This window comes from Cebus imitator, unplaced genomic scaffold, assembly GCF_001604975.1.
Source record: "Cebus imitator isolate Cc_AM_T3 unplaced genomic scaffold, Cebus_imitator-1.0 Scaffold242, whole genome shotgun sequence".
Lineage (NCBI taxonomy): Eukaryota > Metazoa > Chordata > Mammalia > Primates > Cebidae > Cebus > Cebus imitator.
This window is the reverse complement of record NW_016107557.1, coordinates 890,281-907,548: the sequence shown is the minus strand read 5'-3', so window position 1 is coordinate 907,548 and position 17,268 is coordinate 890,281. Positions and strand designations below refer to the sequence as shown.

General features: G+C 46.9%; 1 protein-coding gene across 9 annotated transcripts in view; it reads left to right on the top strand.

Moving 5' to 3' along the window:
- Nucleotides 1–17,268, top strand: part of LDLRAD4 (low density lipoprotein receptor class A domain containing 4) — a 414,465-nt gene that overhangs the window by 218,616 nt on the left and 178,581 nt on the right. The window lies entirely within an intron of this gene.

Genomic DNA, 17,268 nt, shown 5'->3' with positions numbered 1-17,268 from the left:
GGACACAAAGCGGTTGGATAGCTGGAAGTCCCTTAGAGATAACCTAGTTTAGCTCTGCACTCAGAAAAGGAAACTGAAACCTGAGAATTTAAATGACTGTTTCAAGGTCACAAAAATAGTCTTTGGCAGAAGTCCTAATATGTATGTTTCTAGTCTGTTTGGGCTACTATAACGAAATGCCATAGACTGTGATATGGTTTGGCTATTTGTCCCCTCCAAATCTCATGTTGAGATCTAAGCCCCAGTGCTGGAGGTGGGCCAGGTGGGAGGCGTTTGCGTCATTGGGATGGGATCCCTCATGGCTTGGTGCTGTCCTTGAGGTAGTGAGTTCTCACAAGGTCTGGTTGTTGAGGTGTTTGGCACCTCCCCCCTCATTCCTTGCTTCTGCTCCCCAATGTGAGACACCAGCCCCCCTTTACCTCTCATGATGAATGGAAGCTCCCTGAGGACTTCCTAGAAGCAGGTGTCAGCATTGTGCCTCCTCATATAGCCTGCAGAACCAAGAGCCAATTAAGCCTCTTTTCTTTATAAATTACCCAGTCTCAGGTATTCCTTTATAGCAATACAAGAATGGCCTAATACAGATGAGATCTTGGCTTATAAACAATTGAGATGTGCAGGTCTGGAGGCCGGGAAGTCCAAGGTCAAGGTGCTGCTGGACTCAGTGTCTGGCGAGGGCTTGCATCCAGGTTTACAGACGGTGCCTTCTTGCTATGTACTTATGTGGCAGGAGGGAAAGGGCGCTCTCTTAGGTCTCTTTCCCATGGGCACGAATACCAATCCTGAGAGCTCTGCCTTCATGACTGAATGCCTCCCAAAGGCCTCACCTCCTAAGCTCATCACTTAGGGGTTAGGATTTCAACATACAATGTTGGGGAGGGGAAGAGGACAAAATCTTCAGACCCTAGCAGTGCTTCCCATTTCTTAGGCCACTTCTCCCAAACCTCCTTGTTACTAATACTATAAATTTTGTTCATTCCAAGTCCCTGAGCCATACAGTGTAGAGCCATTTCTTAGGCCACTTCTCCTTCCACCAGGCCCTGTCCTCATACCAACTTGTCAGGTTAGGCAGTGTCCGGGTGGCAGGAGGAAGTCACCGAGAAAGACCCTCCCTTGCAGAGTCGGTGGCCTATGGTGAACGTGGCATGTGCCCCTGAGAGTGGGGACTGGGCCTAGCTAGGAAGGCTGTCAGAGGCACAGTTCCCCAGAATTTGTGCCTTTGGGATTATGTAAAAAAGGGTTTGGAGGAATCCACATGAAAGTCACAGCAGGAGATGAATAGAAAGGGAAGTCAGAGTGTGCCCGGCACAGCAGGATCCCGGTGTGGTGTCCCCCTTGTAGGGTTCAGGAGGACGCAGCCCAGTGCAGGCTGGGTGCTGTGGAGCGGGGCGAGAATGAGTCTGGGGTTATCTCCCCGCAGAGGGATAGCTCAGTCAAGGCAGTGGGTGCACTAGAGAGAGAGGAGGACCCCTGGGAGCAAGCCTCTGTGGAGGTGGGACCAAGCCTAGAGAGGGGAGATGTGGACAGAAGAACTCCCATGCACAGGCGGAGACTCCTGGAGCTGAAAAGGAGGAAGAAAGCAGAATCCTTGCTCCTGAGTAGAGCTGCTGCCATGAGCCAGCCTGGGGCTGGGGAGTTGGAAGAATACCAACAGAGGAGAAATCTACAGTCCTGGCAGTCAGCATCTTGGTCATGCTCTGCAGTGTTCAAAAGAGCTTTCTGTGTGTGTGAACTTCTCTCAACAATTCCACCAGGTCCTGTGTTTACTAATTGTTAAGTGCTTTACTTGAGTCATCTCATTTAATTGTTAGAACAACTAGATGTGATAAGAACTCATTGGATCCCTCCTTAGGGTTAAGGTAGTCAGCGGCAGTGAGTCCAGCCTCAGAGCTGATCCCCCGCGAGAACCTCCAAGAAGGCCAGAGGCAGCGTCTTGGGGTGAGTGAGGGGGACCATAGGGGTGCTGCGTGGAATGCCTCTTCCCAAGTGCAAATGACCAGGGAGAGAAAGGGCACAGAGATGGGCTTGTGCTCTGCTCAGCATGGGGAGCACTCTGGGGGTACACGTGAGCGAGTGTGAAGTCACGGGATTTGCATCATGTACAAATGAAATGTAGGAATCACAAGGAGAGTCATAGTTTCAAAAGATGCAGGGCCCACCATCTTGCCCTTTGAAAACAGATGATGATGGACTTTGTTTCGCATTCCTCCTGGTGTGCCTGTGGTCAGTGTGCATGTGCTCACATTATGAAAATCAGGAGGCCTGATTTAGTGAACTAGTGTCCTGCTGTGTGTAAACTTGGGATGTGAGGTTCAAAAGGAGCCAGACCCTTTGTGATGTTTTTCTTGGAGGGCCAGCCCTGAAACTTGTTTGTGTCATAGATGACAGTGGATTTATGTACTTTTTGTATCACAAGAACGAGTTAAAATCAAGAGTCAGCAGCTCTGCTACTCCGTGGTGACCTTGGTTTATTAACACCTCAGACCTGGTTTTTCACAGCTGCCGACAAGGAAGGCAGGTTTGATCCCTGGAGTCACTTGTGATGCAAAGAAAAAAAAGCATTCTGAAATAGTGACTTGACTTCTGTTAATAACTTTAATGAAATAAATATTAGATGGAGCATTTAGCCAAGAGTGATGTTTCTTTGTAAATAATGTTATTATTTTCAGGTGTCCGAGAGACTTTCATCAGGACATGCCATGTTTTTGAGCCCCTGCTGAGATGAGAGCCCCAGCGCGGAGCAGTGGCTACCCGCCCTCTGCAGTGTGCCCGGTGCTCCCTCTGCCTTTCCCTCTGTTGCCCCTCGTTATGTTACCTCCCAGCCCCATCCCCAGTACTGCTGTGTAATCTGTTCCGTGGGGACAATAATGACGCAATGTGTGATCCAGAGTCTAGCACCTCGCGGCGCCTTGATGGAAATAGAAAGCTGTGATCACAGCATTAAAATATGCTAACAGGCTGCAGGAGCTAATGGGTGCCGCGTTCACACTGCAGATGTTCATTCCGGCGCTGCCGCCGGGTGCGGGGACAGAGCTGGAGGCTGCGCCGTGCACACCCAGTGTCTTGTGGTGGTTTTGTTTATTGCAGGGGTGTTCTCCAAAAGGGGCATCCTGCCTCCTTTATAAGGCGTGCTGTCTTTCTGGCACTGTGATGATATAAGACCCCTTTCTGTCTAACTATTAGATGCACAAGCTGGTGCAGTGTTCATGTGGAGGGAATGTTAGTGATGATGACAGAATGCAGTCGTTTGATGAAAATAAATTGGACTTTAACCTGTTTGTGGTTAGTGTTTATCTAGTTGGAGTTTCTGAGCACTAGAAAGCGGTTCTAAATGCATTGTCTAAATTTGTGAAAGAATTCCAGTATACCACATTTAAAGGTATGATTTAAGTGCATTATGTTAAGTTGTGAATAATATGGAATTTTGAATGTCTGGCTTGCAGCGCTGTTTTTCATTCGCTTCCTGGGTCAGCCAGGCAAATGACTCCATTCTCTTGATTATCTTTGCTCTTATTAGTACCCAGGCACCTCATCCCTTAATTTCTTGCTCTCACTTTGCGGAAATCCATTGGATGAAACACACACTCAGTGAGTAGACAGGGCAGCCAGATGCTATCTGCTTCCGGGCGGATGGTGTTTGTCCATGCTGAAGGACACCTGCTCTGCAGAGAGGGTAGCAGCAGAACGTGCCTGGTCCGGGCTGGCCATTCACCTGAACCACAGGTCCAGGCATGGGCAGAGGTGAGCTGGGGAAGGGCCTGACCTGGTCCAGAAGGTGCTGGAGGGCAAAGAGGCACTGTGTTGCCATGACAGTCCCTGATATATGGGACGTTTTGTGTTGCCTTTGGAGATCAGACCGCTCCAAGCCCTCAGGAGCAGCCTTGGTCCTGATGTGTACATTCATAAGGCATCCCATTCGGCTGTGCGCAGTGCTGGATCACCTATGGTGGGAGCAAGGCTTGAATTCTGGTGGGTGCTCGGTCCATGTTTATTGAGGGGATGATTGCAACATTGCAAACATAGTCACTGAGCCAGGCAGTCCAAAGTGTGTCCCTCCAAGGGAAGCGAGGCTGGTGGAGGCTGGACACCTGTATGTGTGGGAGCTGGGGACTGGGGAGGGGGCATAGGTGTTCCTGGGAGGGCATCAGGTGTCCTGGCACCAGGACCGGGGTTTTCCCCAGACTGTGTTGCCAGGCAGGTCATTTTACCCACTGGGCACTTAGGCAGGAGGCCTGGGGTTTCTGAGCTTTTTAGGGGGGTCCTATGCAAATATTGGAGACCTGAAAAAAATTCTACTGCTTCCAAGATAGGAAGCAAAAACTGCCAAATTGAAATGGACACATTTAATTAAATGTTGACAAAATGTGACGGCTTGTCAAATAGTCACCTGCAGTTCATTGTTTCATGTGGGAGGTGGGTGCTTTTCCTGGGTTTGATGTGACATCTATGAGGCCTGTGAAGGTGGTGAGAAGAGGTTAGGGCCTGTGGAGGCACCTGCTCCTGGTGAGCAGGTAGAGGACACACTAGGAGCAGCTCAGCGTCCTCCCACCGCCCGGCCGGCTCTGAGAGTAGGTCCTCCTCATTCCCTCTGACGAGCTGGGCTGGGTCACTTAAGACACAGGCAGGAGGAGGAGAGGGGGCCGAGCCATGCCCTCCCCTGTGGCTGGGCCAGAGCTGTGCATCTGGCTCCCTCCTTCCACACAGCTCCCAGGGAAGATACCGGAGGGCTTGACAACCTCCCCTTCAGCTGCGTTCAGCCCCACACTGGGTGCCATTTCTGGTGATTTAACATACAATTGAGAAACTCTTGGTGGGGCTAAGATGAATAGATGATAAATTGCAGTTGTATATTTTTAGGATTATGAAGAAAGCAAACATTTAAAATATAAGCCTGTTTATTAGTCTGTTTTACTCAGAGCCCCAGCTTCCAAAGTCCGATTGCCCTGAATTCCGTGCGGAAGTCCTGCTGGGATTGTGGCTAGAGCACCACCGCGTCCTGCACTCTCTGCATTGTTAGATGTGTTTTTGCTTGGCTCTCAGCATATGGAGGAGGAGTGAATGTGTCACTGCTGTGGCAGGAACACATCTTCCAGGAACCAAGGGACATCTTGTCATGGACTCCTAGGCAGGAAACAGGGCAGAGTTCCAGGTGTCAGGTGCTGTGGTTTGAGGTGTGAATAAACAATTATTAAAATGGCTGTGGTGGGGGACGAGGGGCAGGCACGCGTTTTGCCTGAAAGTGGGAGCCTGGGTGATAGCAGTGGTCCCCCTGCTGTCTGCCTACCTTACTGAGTGTGCATATCTGCATGGGGGTGCCCCTTCCTGGCTGGGGTGCTGTGCCACCTTCCCTTCTGCTCCCTGTGTGCCTCGCCAGGGCTTCCCTGGGCAGCTCTGGTGAGGGGTGTGCATCGTGCTATCCGGCCCTCTCCGGGTCTCAGCAGCCAACTGCTTTTCCTTTCTCTTTCTGTGGTGCTCCTGTATTGCCCCTGGATTCCTCTAACCCACATTGTGTTGGATTTTAATTATTTGTTTAATGACTTCTGTCTTACTAGATTATGTGTAAATCCCTCCGGGGGAGGGTCTACGTTTTGTTTATTTTTGGTCCCTCAATGTTGAGTGCAAGGTTTATGTGCATGCACATATACACACAAATCCATCAGATACACATATATCCATAATAATTTTGCTTTTCAAAAGGGTATTTTATATAAACAGAAGTGAGAAAATGATTCTATTTGCAGGCATAAACCAATGTATGCTATCAGTGCAGGTCTTGGCCCTAGTTTCAGGCTGAAGAACCTTAGTAAATCAAAGGTCAGTAGAACCATGCCACTCATTTTTCCTGGGACATGTGATTTCATCTAGATTCTGTGGCTTACAACGCTATCCAAAATTCCTTCCTCTCCTCCTTCACCTCCTTTCTCAGCTCCAGGGATTTCTGTGTGTCTGGGGAAAACCCTCACCCTGTTTCTTTCCTCTGGTGTGAGAGCAGAGAACAGTCATCCACATAGAAGAACACTTCTGTGGCCGAGTGTGTGGGGCTTCCCCACAGCCCAGCAGTGGACACCTGCTGTAGCATCAGCCCCACAGGCTGGGGGCTCGGTCCCCAAGGCTGCCTGCCCCCTCAGATTCCAATTGCAAGTCTGGGCCTCAGGAATTTCTGATCGACTGGCTTCAAGTTGGGGCTCCCACAACCCCCACACTAGGTTTGATTAATTTACTGGCAGGGGGAGGCTTGCAGAACTCAGGGAAACACATGTTTACATTTACCAGTTTGCTCCAAGGATATTGCAAAGGGCACAGATGAAGGGCTGCAGGGGCAGGGCACGGGGAAGGTGTGGAGTCCTGTGCCCTCCTGGGGCACCCCCATTCAAGAGCATCTGTATGTTCCACTATCCAGAAGCTCCCCAAACCCTGTCTTTTTGGATTTTTATAAGCGCTTCTTGAGGTCAGCATTCCTCCCCTCTGGTGTGGGGTGCAGCCCTCTCTGAGGAGGGTCGTATGAGCAACAAGAAATGCTGAGGGAGAGAGATGTCTTTTCTGGAAGCTAGAAGGAGGACAGCAGAAGGTTGGAGAAGTTTGGAAGGTTCTATTTCCTGAGACCTGACACACCCCACCTCTAACAGAAGACTGTCACAGGGCTGTGGGGTATACAAGCCAAGAGCTACAGAGGAAAGCCTGTAGATAGATCCACATCACGGCACCACCACATCTCCCCGTCGTTCAGTACACAGGCCCTCTGTGAGTGTCCCCAGGGCCCTCTGCTATGAAGGCAGCTCCCACTGCCTCGCCTCCCGGGTCCCCCTCCCCTGTGCAGTGTGCTTATTTCAATGCTGGTCCAACTTGCCCTTCATGGTGGTAAGCTCCCTGAAGGCAGGACCATGCTCAGAGAGCCTCCTGTCCTCCACTGCACATGATGTGGCAAATACTTAATCAGTGTTTGCCTATGGAATGAACAGGTCCATGAATGGTTTTGGAAAACGATGTATCCCAGGGCCATGGTGGTGATCATTCCTATGTATTCTCTTGGTTCCTTTGTTTTTCCTGGTGGAAAATAGTGAGACTGGTAGACCCATTCATTTCTTGCTGAAAAGTGTGGTAAAGGCAAGTCCCCTAACTGGACCAAGACTACAGCATGCAGAAGGCGCAGGGCCCAGGTATGGGGAGCACAGATGAGGACCCTGGTGCCGATGCTGAGCAGGAGCTGTGGAGGGGCCCACACCATTGCGCTGACTCTACATGATGAGGATTCAAAATGCCATTCATGCAAAACAAACTTAGCAACTGTGAAGGAGAGCAGCGCGCTGCTGTAGAAGCACTATGTGTTAGCAGGTGTGGTACAGACCTGACTTCGCTTCCGTGGCTGAGGAAGGGGAATGAGACTTCCATGCATAAATCTTTCCACAAGCACCGTCCTGGGTGTCCCACCTGACCAGACTTATGAACAGGGGACACGTTGGAACATATGCCCAGGTGAAAGTTATACATTTATTCCTGTGAGCAACTGTGCGTCTGTTTTGAAACACTCATTGCTTTGTTTGTTTGTTTGTTTTGTCTAATTACATGAAAGATGTGGTAGGCAGAATAATGCCCCCAAACAAAGGTGTCTACTCCTTAATTCCTGGAACCTGTGAATGTTACCTTACTAGCAAAAGAGACTTTATAGATATGATTAAGGATAAAGACCTTGAGATGCAGAAATTGTCCTGGACCATCCAGGCAGGCTTGAAAACATGAGTTCTCTAAAAGCAGAGACTCTTTCCCAGCTGTGGTCAAAACTAGAGGTGACCACCAAAGAGAGATTAGAGCCATACAATGTGAAAAGGACTTGACTCGCCCTTGCTGGCTTTTTAGATGATGAAGGGGCCTTAACCCAAGGAATGTGGGCAGCTTCTAGAAGACAGAAAAGGAAAATAAACATTCTCCCCTAGAGCTCTGGGAAGGAGTGTTAGTTTTGGATTCCCAACCTACAGAACTGTAAAGTAACAAATTTGTGTTTTAAGGCCAGGTGCGGTGGCTCACCCTCTAATCTGAGCACTGTGGTTTTGGAAGGCCGAGGTGGGAGAATCGCTTGAGGCCAGGAGTTTGAAACCACCTTGGGCAACATAGTAAGACCCCATCTCTCCAAAAATTAAAAAAAAAAAAGCCAGGCATGGTGGGGTATGTTTGTGGTGCCAGCTACCCTAGAGGCTGAGGCAGGAGGATCACTTGAGCCCAGGAGTCTGAGGTTACAGTGAGCTATGATTATACCACTGCACTCCAGCCTGGTGACAGACTGAGACCCTGTCTCAAAAAGAAAGAAAAATTTAAAAATAAATTTTTTTTTTTCTGAGATGGAGTCTCACTCCGTTGCCCTGGCTGGAGTGCAGTGGCACAATCTTGGCTCACTGCAACCTCTGCCTCCTGGGTTCAAGCAATTCTCCTGCCTCAACCTCCAGAGTAGCTGGGATTACAGGCATGCACCACCATGCCTGGCTAATTTTTATATTTTTAGTAGAGATGGGGTTTCACCATGTTGGCCAGGCTGGTCTTGAACTCCTGGCCTCAGGTAATTCACCCGCTTCAGCCTTCCAGAGTGTTGGGATTACAGGCATGAGCCACCAAGCCTCGCCAAATTCAGTGTTTTAAGCGACTGAGTTTGTAGTAGCTTGTTATAGCAGCAACAGGAAACGGTAGCAAGTCTATGAATTGTAGTCTAGTCTGTTTGTGGGAGGTGCATAAACTCAAGGTAAGCATACCCTAAGTTTCCACCTGAGGATCCAACCCTGTCACCTGGTTAACATTCCACAGCCAATGACTGAGCTGGAGCCAGAGCCACCACCCTCGTGGCATCATGCCATGGTCATTGTCATTTCACTGCAGTTTCTCCAGTTTCCTTTTGAAGAGGAACACAAAGGAGAGGTGCTTTGCAAGGATACAATATCAGAATAGGAACATGTTTGAAAATAGTGGTTAATGAACATACTTTCCTAAGTTGGTAGCTTTTATTTTGTATGTCCACCTGTGCCTATAGTTGACACAGTTTTATGTCTGAGTGTAGTTATAAATTCTGTTGGTTTTTGTTTGTTTTTGAGACGGGGCCTCACTGTCTTGCCCAGGCTGGAGTGCAGTGGCGCTATCACAGTTCACTGCATCTTTGAACTTCTGGGCTCAAGGGATTTTTCTGTCTCAGCTTCATAAATAGCTGGAACTACAGGTGCATGCCATCATGCCTGGCTAATTTTTGTGTTTTTTGTAAAGATGGGGTCTCATCATTTTGCCCAGGCTGATCTGGAACTCCGGGCTCAAGCAACCCTCCTGCCTCAACCTCCCAAAGTATTGGGATTACAGGCGTGAGCCACCCACCCAGCATTTATTGATAGTTTTAGAGCAATCATTAGAGTGGATCCATGTCATTTGGCAAAGCCATGTGTCTGCTTTGTATTTTCTTTTATTATTATTATTATTATTATTATTATTATTATACTTTAAGTTCTGGGATATGTGTGCAGAACATGCAGGTTTGTTACATAGGTATACACATGCCATGGTGGTTTGCTGCACCCATCAACCCATCATCTACATAAGGTATTTCTCCTAATGCTATTCCTCCCCTAGCCCTCCACCCCTCAGCAGGCCCCAGTGTTTGATGTTCCCCTCCCTGGGTCCATGTGTTCTCATTGTTCGACTCCCACTTATGAATGAGAACATGCAGTGTTTGGTTTTCTGTTCCTGTGTTAGTTTGCTGAGAATGATGGTTTCCAGCTTCATCCATATCCCTGTAAAGAACATTAACTCATACTTTTTTACGGCAGCATAGTATTCCATGGTGTATATGTGCCACATTTTTTTTTTAATTCAATCTATCATTGATGGGCATTTGGGTTGGTTCCAAGCCTTTGCTATTGTGAATAGTGCTGCAATGAACGTGTGCATGTGTGTTTATAGTAGAATGATTTATAATCCTTTGGGTATATACCCAGTAATGGGATTGCTGGGTCAAATGGTATTTCCGGTTCTAGATCCTTGAAGAATTGCCATACTGTCTCCCACAATGGCTGAACTAATTTACACTCCCACCAACAGTGTAAAAGTGTTCCTATTTCTCCACATCCTGTCTGATATCTGTTGTTTCCTGACTTTTTAATGATCACCATTCTAGCTGGCTTGAGATGGTACCTCATTGTGGTTTTGACTTGCATTTCTCTAATGACCAGTGATGATAAGCTTTTTTTCATATGTTTGTTGGCCTCATAAATTTCTTCTTTTGAGTGGGCGAAGGATATGAACTGTTTTGTATTATCTAAGACATTTGGTGCTGAGTAAAGAAAAAGAAAATTCTTTGTATCTGATGAAAAGTAGTGCTGTTGAGAGAGACCAAAAAAGGACAATTAGTGTTGAGGGTATTTAAGGCAGGCAGTTCATACCTCCTGAGTTTTTGGATTGTGTCTATCTTATTGGTAAAATCTTTTGGGGATCACCTCCATTGTACGTGTATTTATTTTAATATTATATACATCTACTCTTATAAACTTCCTAAGATAAACACAAAATTATAGATTTTGCTGAAGAGCAAAATTAAAATAAAATTTTTCTCACCTTTTCTTCTGACACCAAATAAGTCACCCCACTAGGGTGTGGTGGGCAGCACTGCCTAGAGCAGCCTGCCATGCTGCCCTCTGCGTGGCCAGAGCCCTTCCACAACCCCCACTGCACCGATCTTTGTCCACTGTGATGAGTGAACACGGCACCTACCTCGCCATGCTGGGGGGTCCTGGCTTGCTGTTTCCAAGTACCGTGGGAGCTGAGGCGGGCTGGCCTTGACCCCTCAAAGACTGCTCATCGATGGTGCCCATGAGTGTCTGTCATGCAGATGAATGTGTCCACGCGTGCTGGGCTAGTACAGAAGATCAGGAGGCAGGGATCTCCGTGGCCAGGGCCTGGGGAGGACACATAGCCTTGGGAACTACATAGGTTTTGACAATCTGGGGGGGAATCAAGGGGGAGTAGGAGGTCACTGTAAACAAAGGCCAAGAAGAGCGAGGAAGACTTGGTGATGGGGACACGGACCTGACTGAGGGGAATGGAGGATACTAGGAACTGAAATGTCACTGAAGAAGCAGTGTGTGTGTTATCGGTGGAGGGTGTCTCAGTTCTTGGCATCTTGAACAAAGAATCAGACAAAATGCACAAACAAAGCAAGGAAAGAATAAAGCAACAAAAGCAGAGATTTATTGAAAATGAAAGTATACTTCCACAGGGTGGGAGCAGGCCCTAGCAAGCAGGGGTTACAGAATTTTCTGGGTTTTAAATACCCTCTACAGGTTTCCCATTGGTTACTTGGTATATGCCCTATGTAAATTAACTAGTGGCTTATGATCAGTCTGATTGGTTGCAGGAAGGGACCAATCAGAGGCTGAAGCAAAGTTACAAAGTTACACCCTATGCAAATATCTGGTTGCAGAAAGTGGCCAATCAGAGGCTGAAGTGAAGTTATAAAGTTATACTCCTGTGCAAATGAAGACTTGGCCCCCAATGCCCTGATAGCTGCAAGTACAACAGAACCAGGGCAGCCTGATTGGTTGCGGGAAGGGCCTAATTAGAGGTACTTTTGATTTTTCATCTGTCATACAGAAAAAGTGGGAGGAGGCAAGGCTGCAAAGGGAGTAGCCCCTGGTCCTTGTGTTACCTGGGCATGAAAAGTTGGGGTTTTCCTTTTGATTTAGTTCTAGGAAGTTGATGTGAATCAGCCTTAGGTTCCCTGCCTCGAGACCCTATTCTCCTGCCTCAAGGGGTCACTGCTTACCTGAGTGGATGGGCTAGAACTTTGGTCTGTGGAAGCCACAGTGGGCTGGCTTCAGATGTCGTGATAGCTGCAAGTACAACAGAACCAGGGCCAGCACTTGTGGGGTCCTTAACTGTCCTTTAAAAAGCAGGTGGTGGTGTCACGTTGGTTACACTGGACAGAAAGAACACTATTACCAGGGACCAGGTGTGCAGCAGGTCTGACGAGGGCAGTGCAAGTAAGGCCAGGATGCAAGGGGTCCATGCAGGCACTCCGAGCTGAGACAACCAGGCTGACTGCTAAACCAGGGGCCATTGGGGATGGGCGGGGATGCATCCAGGTGTCAAGCCAGGGTACACAGTGATGTGACTCTCCAGATCACATAGTCAGGGAGGGGACATATTTTCAGGATGAGATGCCAACTTTGGTGCAAGAAAGGGGTGACTTTTACATAGGACTGTGAGGCAGTCACTGTCCAATAAGCAGTTGGACTAATTTTTTGGATTTTAATGATTCCAAAAAAAAAACTGAGAGCTACAGAATTAGGATTTATCTTCTTCCTTAACTGATACAAATTCTTCTATGCCAAGCCTTGAAGAACGCCCAAGAAAGGCATATATCAGTGCAGAAGGTGGGGGCTCAGGAGGCCAGTGTGGGCTCAGTTATGGTGGCTGTCACGGGGGAGCAGGGACAGCAAGGACATCTCCCAGAAATGCAGAGAGCCTGAGCAAAGCCCCGCCTGGGAGCTTTTCTACAATGATGTAGCCAGAGAGCTTCAACCTTTCCAGTGGAGGGCAGCTTTTGCCCTAGACTTGGTGAGGACAGTATACTGTCATGAGGAGATGTTCCTGGAAGCCTCCCACACCTGTGACCATGCTGTGGTGGCCTTCTCAGGGCCCTCTAGGGTGAGCTGAAGGCAGATCCTGAATGCCGGGGCAGCAGTCAGGGAGGGCTCACAGGGCAAGAGGAACATTTTCCTACCTGTGGTCCCACTGGGGGCCTGAGACCAAGACTCTCTGCGAAACAATTGGTGACCCCTGAAGATGCCACACGGGGTTTCTAGAATCACACGTGTGTGTCGGTACACCTAGGGAGTGGGAGATTTTCCTGGGTGTGGCCGTGTCCCCCCTGGACTCCCTGGCCCTTCAGGATGGGTGACGACCAGCTCCCAGGCTCCCTCCCTCTTCCCTATTCTCCTTTTCTTGCTTCTCTTCCTGCACCTCTTTTTGAGGCCATGCTGCCTGCCCACCCTGCTCCCTGGGAGTGTGTAGCCCCCTGAGCCTGGGGCTTGGAGGAGCAAACCTGCCTGCGTCCCAGGGCACCTGCCTGACGAAGGGAACAGGATGCCTTCTCTGCGTTCCCTTCATTGCCCTAAATTAACACTGTAGCTCCATTCTGTTATTTTTGTGCTCAAACAGGCTTAAAAACAGTTGTTAACACATTCTCATCTCCCAAATTGTCATTTTTTTGAGATGGCAAGGAATACATCATGCCTTTGGGCGGCTTTAATTTATGACTAGTGTTCACCTCATTTGCACAACTTTGATATTTATTTCTAATTCTTAGTAACTAACGGCAAGTGACAGGGCAGTCACCTCGCAGCACACGGAGCCCTGGGGCTTCGCAGAAAGAGCCTGCCTGAGGACCCGTGTGGCGCCAGCACTTCAGGCCAGCTTGACAGCCACCCCCTCCTTCAGGGAGCTGCAGCAGCTAAGAAACATGTACTGCAGAATAAGAGAAAAGGACCCAAGATTGCTTTTAAAAAATGTGTTTCTTAACTTGTTCTTTGGCATAATTTCTGCATTAATGGATAGTACTTCTCAGCCTTTCATGAAATTTCTGCCTCTTATATGTGGAAAAAACAGAGGCTGCTTTAAATTATAAAGGAAAGCTTTAATCTAGTCCAAGAAACTGGGGGAAATAGACTTCTTTTCTCGCTTTCAGCCCCATTTCCCTACCTAATGTTAAATATGGCTATTTCTCCCAATTTAGAGGGTTTTCTTTGTAGAATATGAATGAGCTATTTACTGGGTAACAAAAAGACAAGCCTTTCAAGTACAAATGGAGCTTTGGAGATCTCTCAATTTGAAAGACTAATCTCTGCATAAACACAACTGTTTCTCCATATTGCTGGGAACACTCCATCTATCTGTTTGGCCACACTTTCTATTATGGTTTTTATAAAATGAAACGATGGCTAATAGCTCAGCAGAGAAGTATTTGGGCACAGTAGCAATAGGGATGTGTTTACATTGCCTTAAGCTGTGTTGTGAGCAAAGAATAGCAATTTTCTATAGAAATTGCTCTAATCTGATCAATAGAATTAGGCATTGCATATTTTCATTTCTGTACCTTTATCTGAGCTTATGTCAACCAATAATCTCATTTAGATGCTTGGGTTTTTCGTATTAAATGTCTGGTTATATAGACCTGCTGTCTTTCAGTCTCAAAACTCTTAGATCAGGTCCTCCCTTTTCTTTACACAAGTGGATAGCACATGTAACAATATCACTGTCTGTCACAGGGAATAATTTGAGGGGCCACTGTGTATCTAGAACCTTCCCCTGGGAAGTGCACCTGGATATGAAAAGATGGTGCTGTTGCTCTCAGAAATGCCCTTTAGGGCTGACAGAGCCTGGCTGTTTTTTTTTTTCCCCCATATCCCTGTAGATTGGGTTTTGAAACCCTCCTTCCCCACCCCACCCCCACCCCAAGGTTTTAGGACAAAACGGGATGAGTGAATTCATGGCTTGACAGACTGAACAGAAAAATGAGGCTCCGTGCTCCATATTCATGTGCATCTGCCCCTCATGGTGACATGCTAATTGGCTGGCCGGTGCACAAAACGAGGAAGCGCAGGTTTCCTGTTGCTCACACAGTGCTTCCTGTCTGCTGTGGCGGGAGCCGGGAGGAAGGGAGCCAGCCAAGAGGGGTGCTGCCCACCGGGGACGGTGGTGTGAGGCTGCAGAGCTAAACGGGAGCTTCTCCAGGGAGTGCCCTGTTCATGGCTCCATCACTAGTAATAAGTATTTTGTCATTTTGTAATTTAAATGAGGTCGTGTTTAACCTGCGTAACATCTGGCTTTTAAAATCTAGGTTTATTTTCTTCTTATTTCTTTGCTTCGGCTCAGCCACACTTAGTGGTTGCTTAGGTATTGAAGTCAAGTCATCAAACAGCATGCCCTCTCTTTATTCTCAGGCTGTGTATATCATTGATTCTGAAGGTCAGATGGCTGTGTGCAACTTCTGCGAGTATATTGGTGTCAGAAATGAAAAGATGATGTAACCTTTTATAACTTTTAAAGGCTCATATCATGTCTGGCAATTAACCTGTAGGAGTTATGGACAAATGTCCATCCTGATTATTTTCAGCCTTGAAATGAGTGAAGGGAAGATGGGCATGAGAAAGGCAGCATGTGTCAAGCACCTGATTTTGGGGTAGGACGCATTCATTGTTTAATGGAATCTACAACCTTCCTCTGGTTCCAAAGGACAGCCTTTGGCCCTGGGTGTGCCCTCATTGGCTCACAACACCTACAAACCACACAACATTTGGCACCAGGGTTGTATCTGTTGGTGGAGGACATGAGGCCAAAAGGAAATGGGATTTCCTGGTTAGGCCTGCGGCTTGGCAGAGGATTATTGTGGGAAAGACACTGAGTCCATTTAGGCAATTTCTTCCTTCTTACTAAAAGTGTTCCTATTTCGAAAGCAATGCTGAGTTGTGGACATGTGCGTAAACCATAATGTTGTAAGTTAGGCCTCTCGATCTAGAATCTCAGCCTCTTCATACTCTCTCCCCCTTTCTTGCCTTATTATTTTCTTTATCACTTATCACTAGCTATATATTTTACCTGTCTCACTATCTGTCTCTCATCCCGGAATGTGACTCTGGGAGGACAGAGATAACTGTTTAGTGCAGGCTGTGTCTTCAGTGCTCAAAATAATGCCTGGGTACAAAATAAATACATGTCAAATGAAATAATGAAGTAATATTTAAAATGGTGCTCAGAGCATAATTTTCATATAGTAATATGAAATTCATTATCTCTTTCAGCGATAATGGAATTGTTTAACATAAGAAAGTCAGGGCTGGGCACAGTGGCTCGGGCCTGTAATCCCAGCACTTTGGGAGGCTGAGGTGGGCAGATCGCTTGAACCCAGGAGTTCAAGACTAGCCTGGACAACATGACAAAAGCCTGTTTCTACAAAAATTAGCGAGGAGTGGTGGCAGGTCCCTGTGGTCCCAGCTACTTGGGATGCTCAGTTGGGAGGATCACCTGAGCCTAGGAGGTTGAGGCTACAATGAGCTGTGATCATGCCAGTGCACTATAGCCTGGGCTACAGAGTGAGACCTTGTTTCACAAAAAAAGAAAAATCAAACAATACAATATACCACATTTATAAAATGAAAGAAAAAAATATGATCTTCTCAATAGACAGAAAAGGCATTTGACAAAATCTAACCTTTGATTCTAAAAACACACAAACACCTAGAAATCGAAGGAACATCTTCAACAAGATTAAGGGGTTGTCCTCATCCATTTGGGCTGCTCTAACAAAATACCATCTACGAGGTGACTTGTAAACAACAGGTTTATTTCTTATCGTTCTGGAGGTTGGAAGTCTGAGATCAAGGCACCACCAGATTCTGTGTCTGGTGGGGGCCTGTTTCCTGGTTCATAGATGGAACATTCTTATTGTGTCTTCATATGATGGAAGGGACCAGCCAGCTACTCTGGGGTCTCTTTTATAAAAGCACTAGTTCCATTTATGAGGGCTCTGGCCTCATGACCTAATCACCTCCCAAAAGCTCCGCTTCCTAATACCCTCACATTGGGAATTAGGTTTCAACATGTGAGTTGTAGGGGGATACACACATTCAGTCTATAGCAGGGCATTTATAAAAAACCTATTAACACCATACTCAGTGGTGAAAGCTTTAACCCCTAAGACAAGGAACAAGAAAGGATACCCACTTTTACCAATGCTGTTCAACGTCATACTCCAGGTTCTAGCCAGAGCAACTAGACAAGAAAAGAAATAAAAGGTATCCAATTGCGAAGAAAGAATGAAAACTATCCCTGTTCACAAATGACATGATCTTATGCATAGAGTATCTCCAAGACTCCACAAGAAAGCTACTAGAACTAATAAACGAATTCAGCAGAATTTCTGGAAATAAGATCAACATGCAAAAACCAAGTGCATTTCTATACATGTGCCATGAACAATCTGAAAGGGAAATGTAAAAAGTCATTTCATTTAAATTAGCTCCAAAAGATAAAATACCTAGAAGTAAATTTAAGCCAGGAAGAAAGATTTGTACACTGAAAAAAAAAATACAAAATATTGCTGAAAGAAATTAAAGACTACCTAATTAAATGGAAAGACATTTCATATTCAGTGGTAAGAAGACTTACTATTGCTAAGATGTCAATACTACCTAAAGCCATCTGCAGATGCAATGCAATCCCTATCAAAATTCTAACAGCCTTTCACTT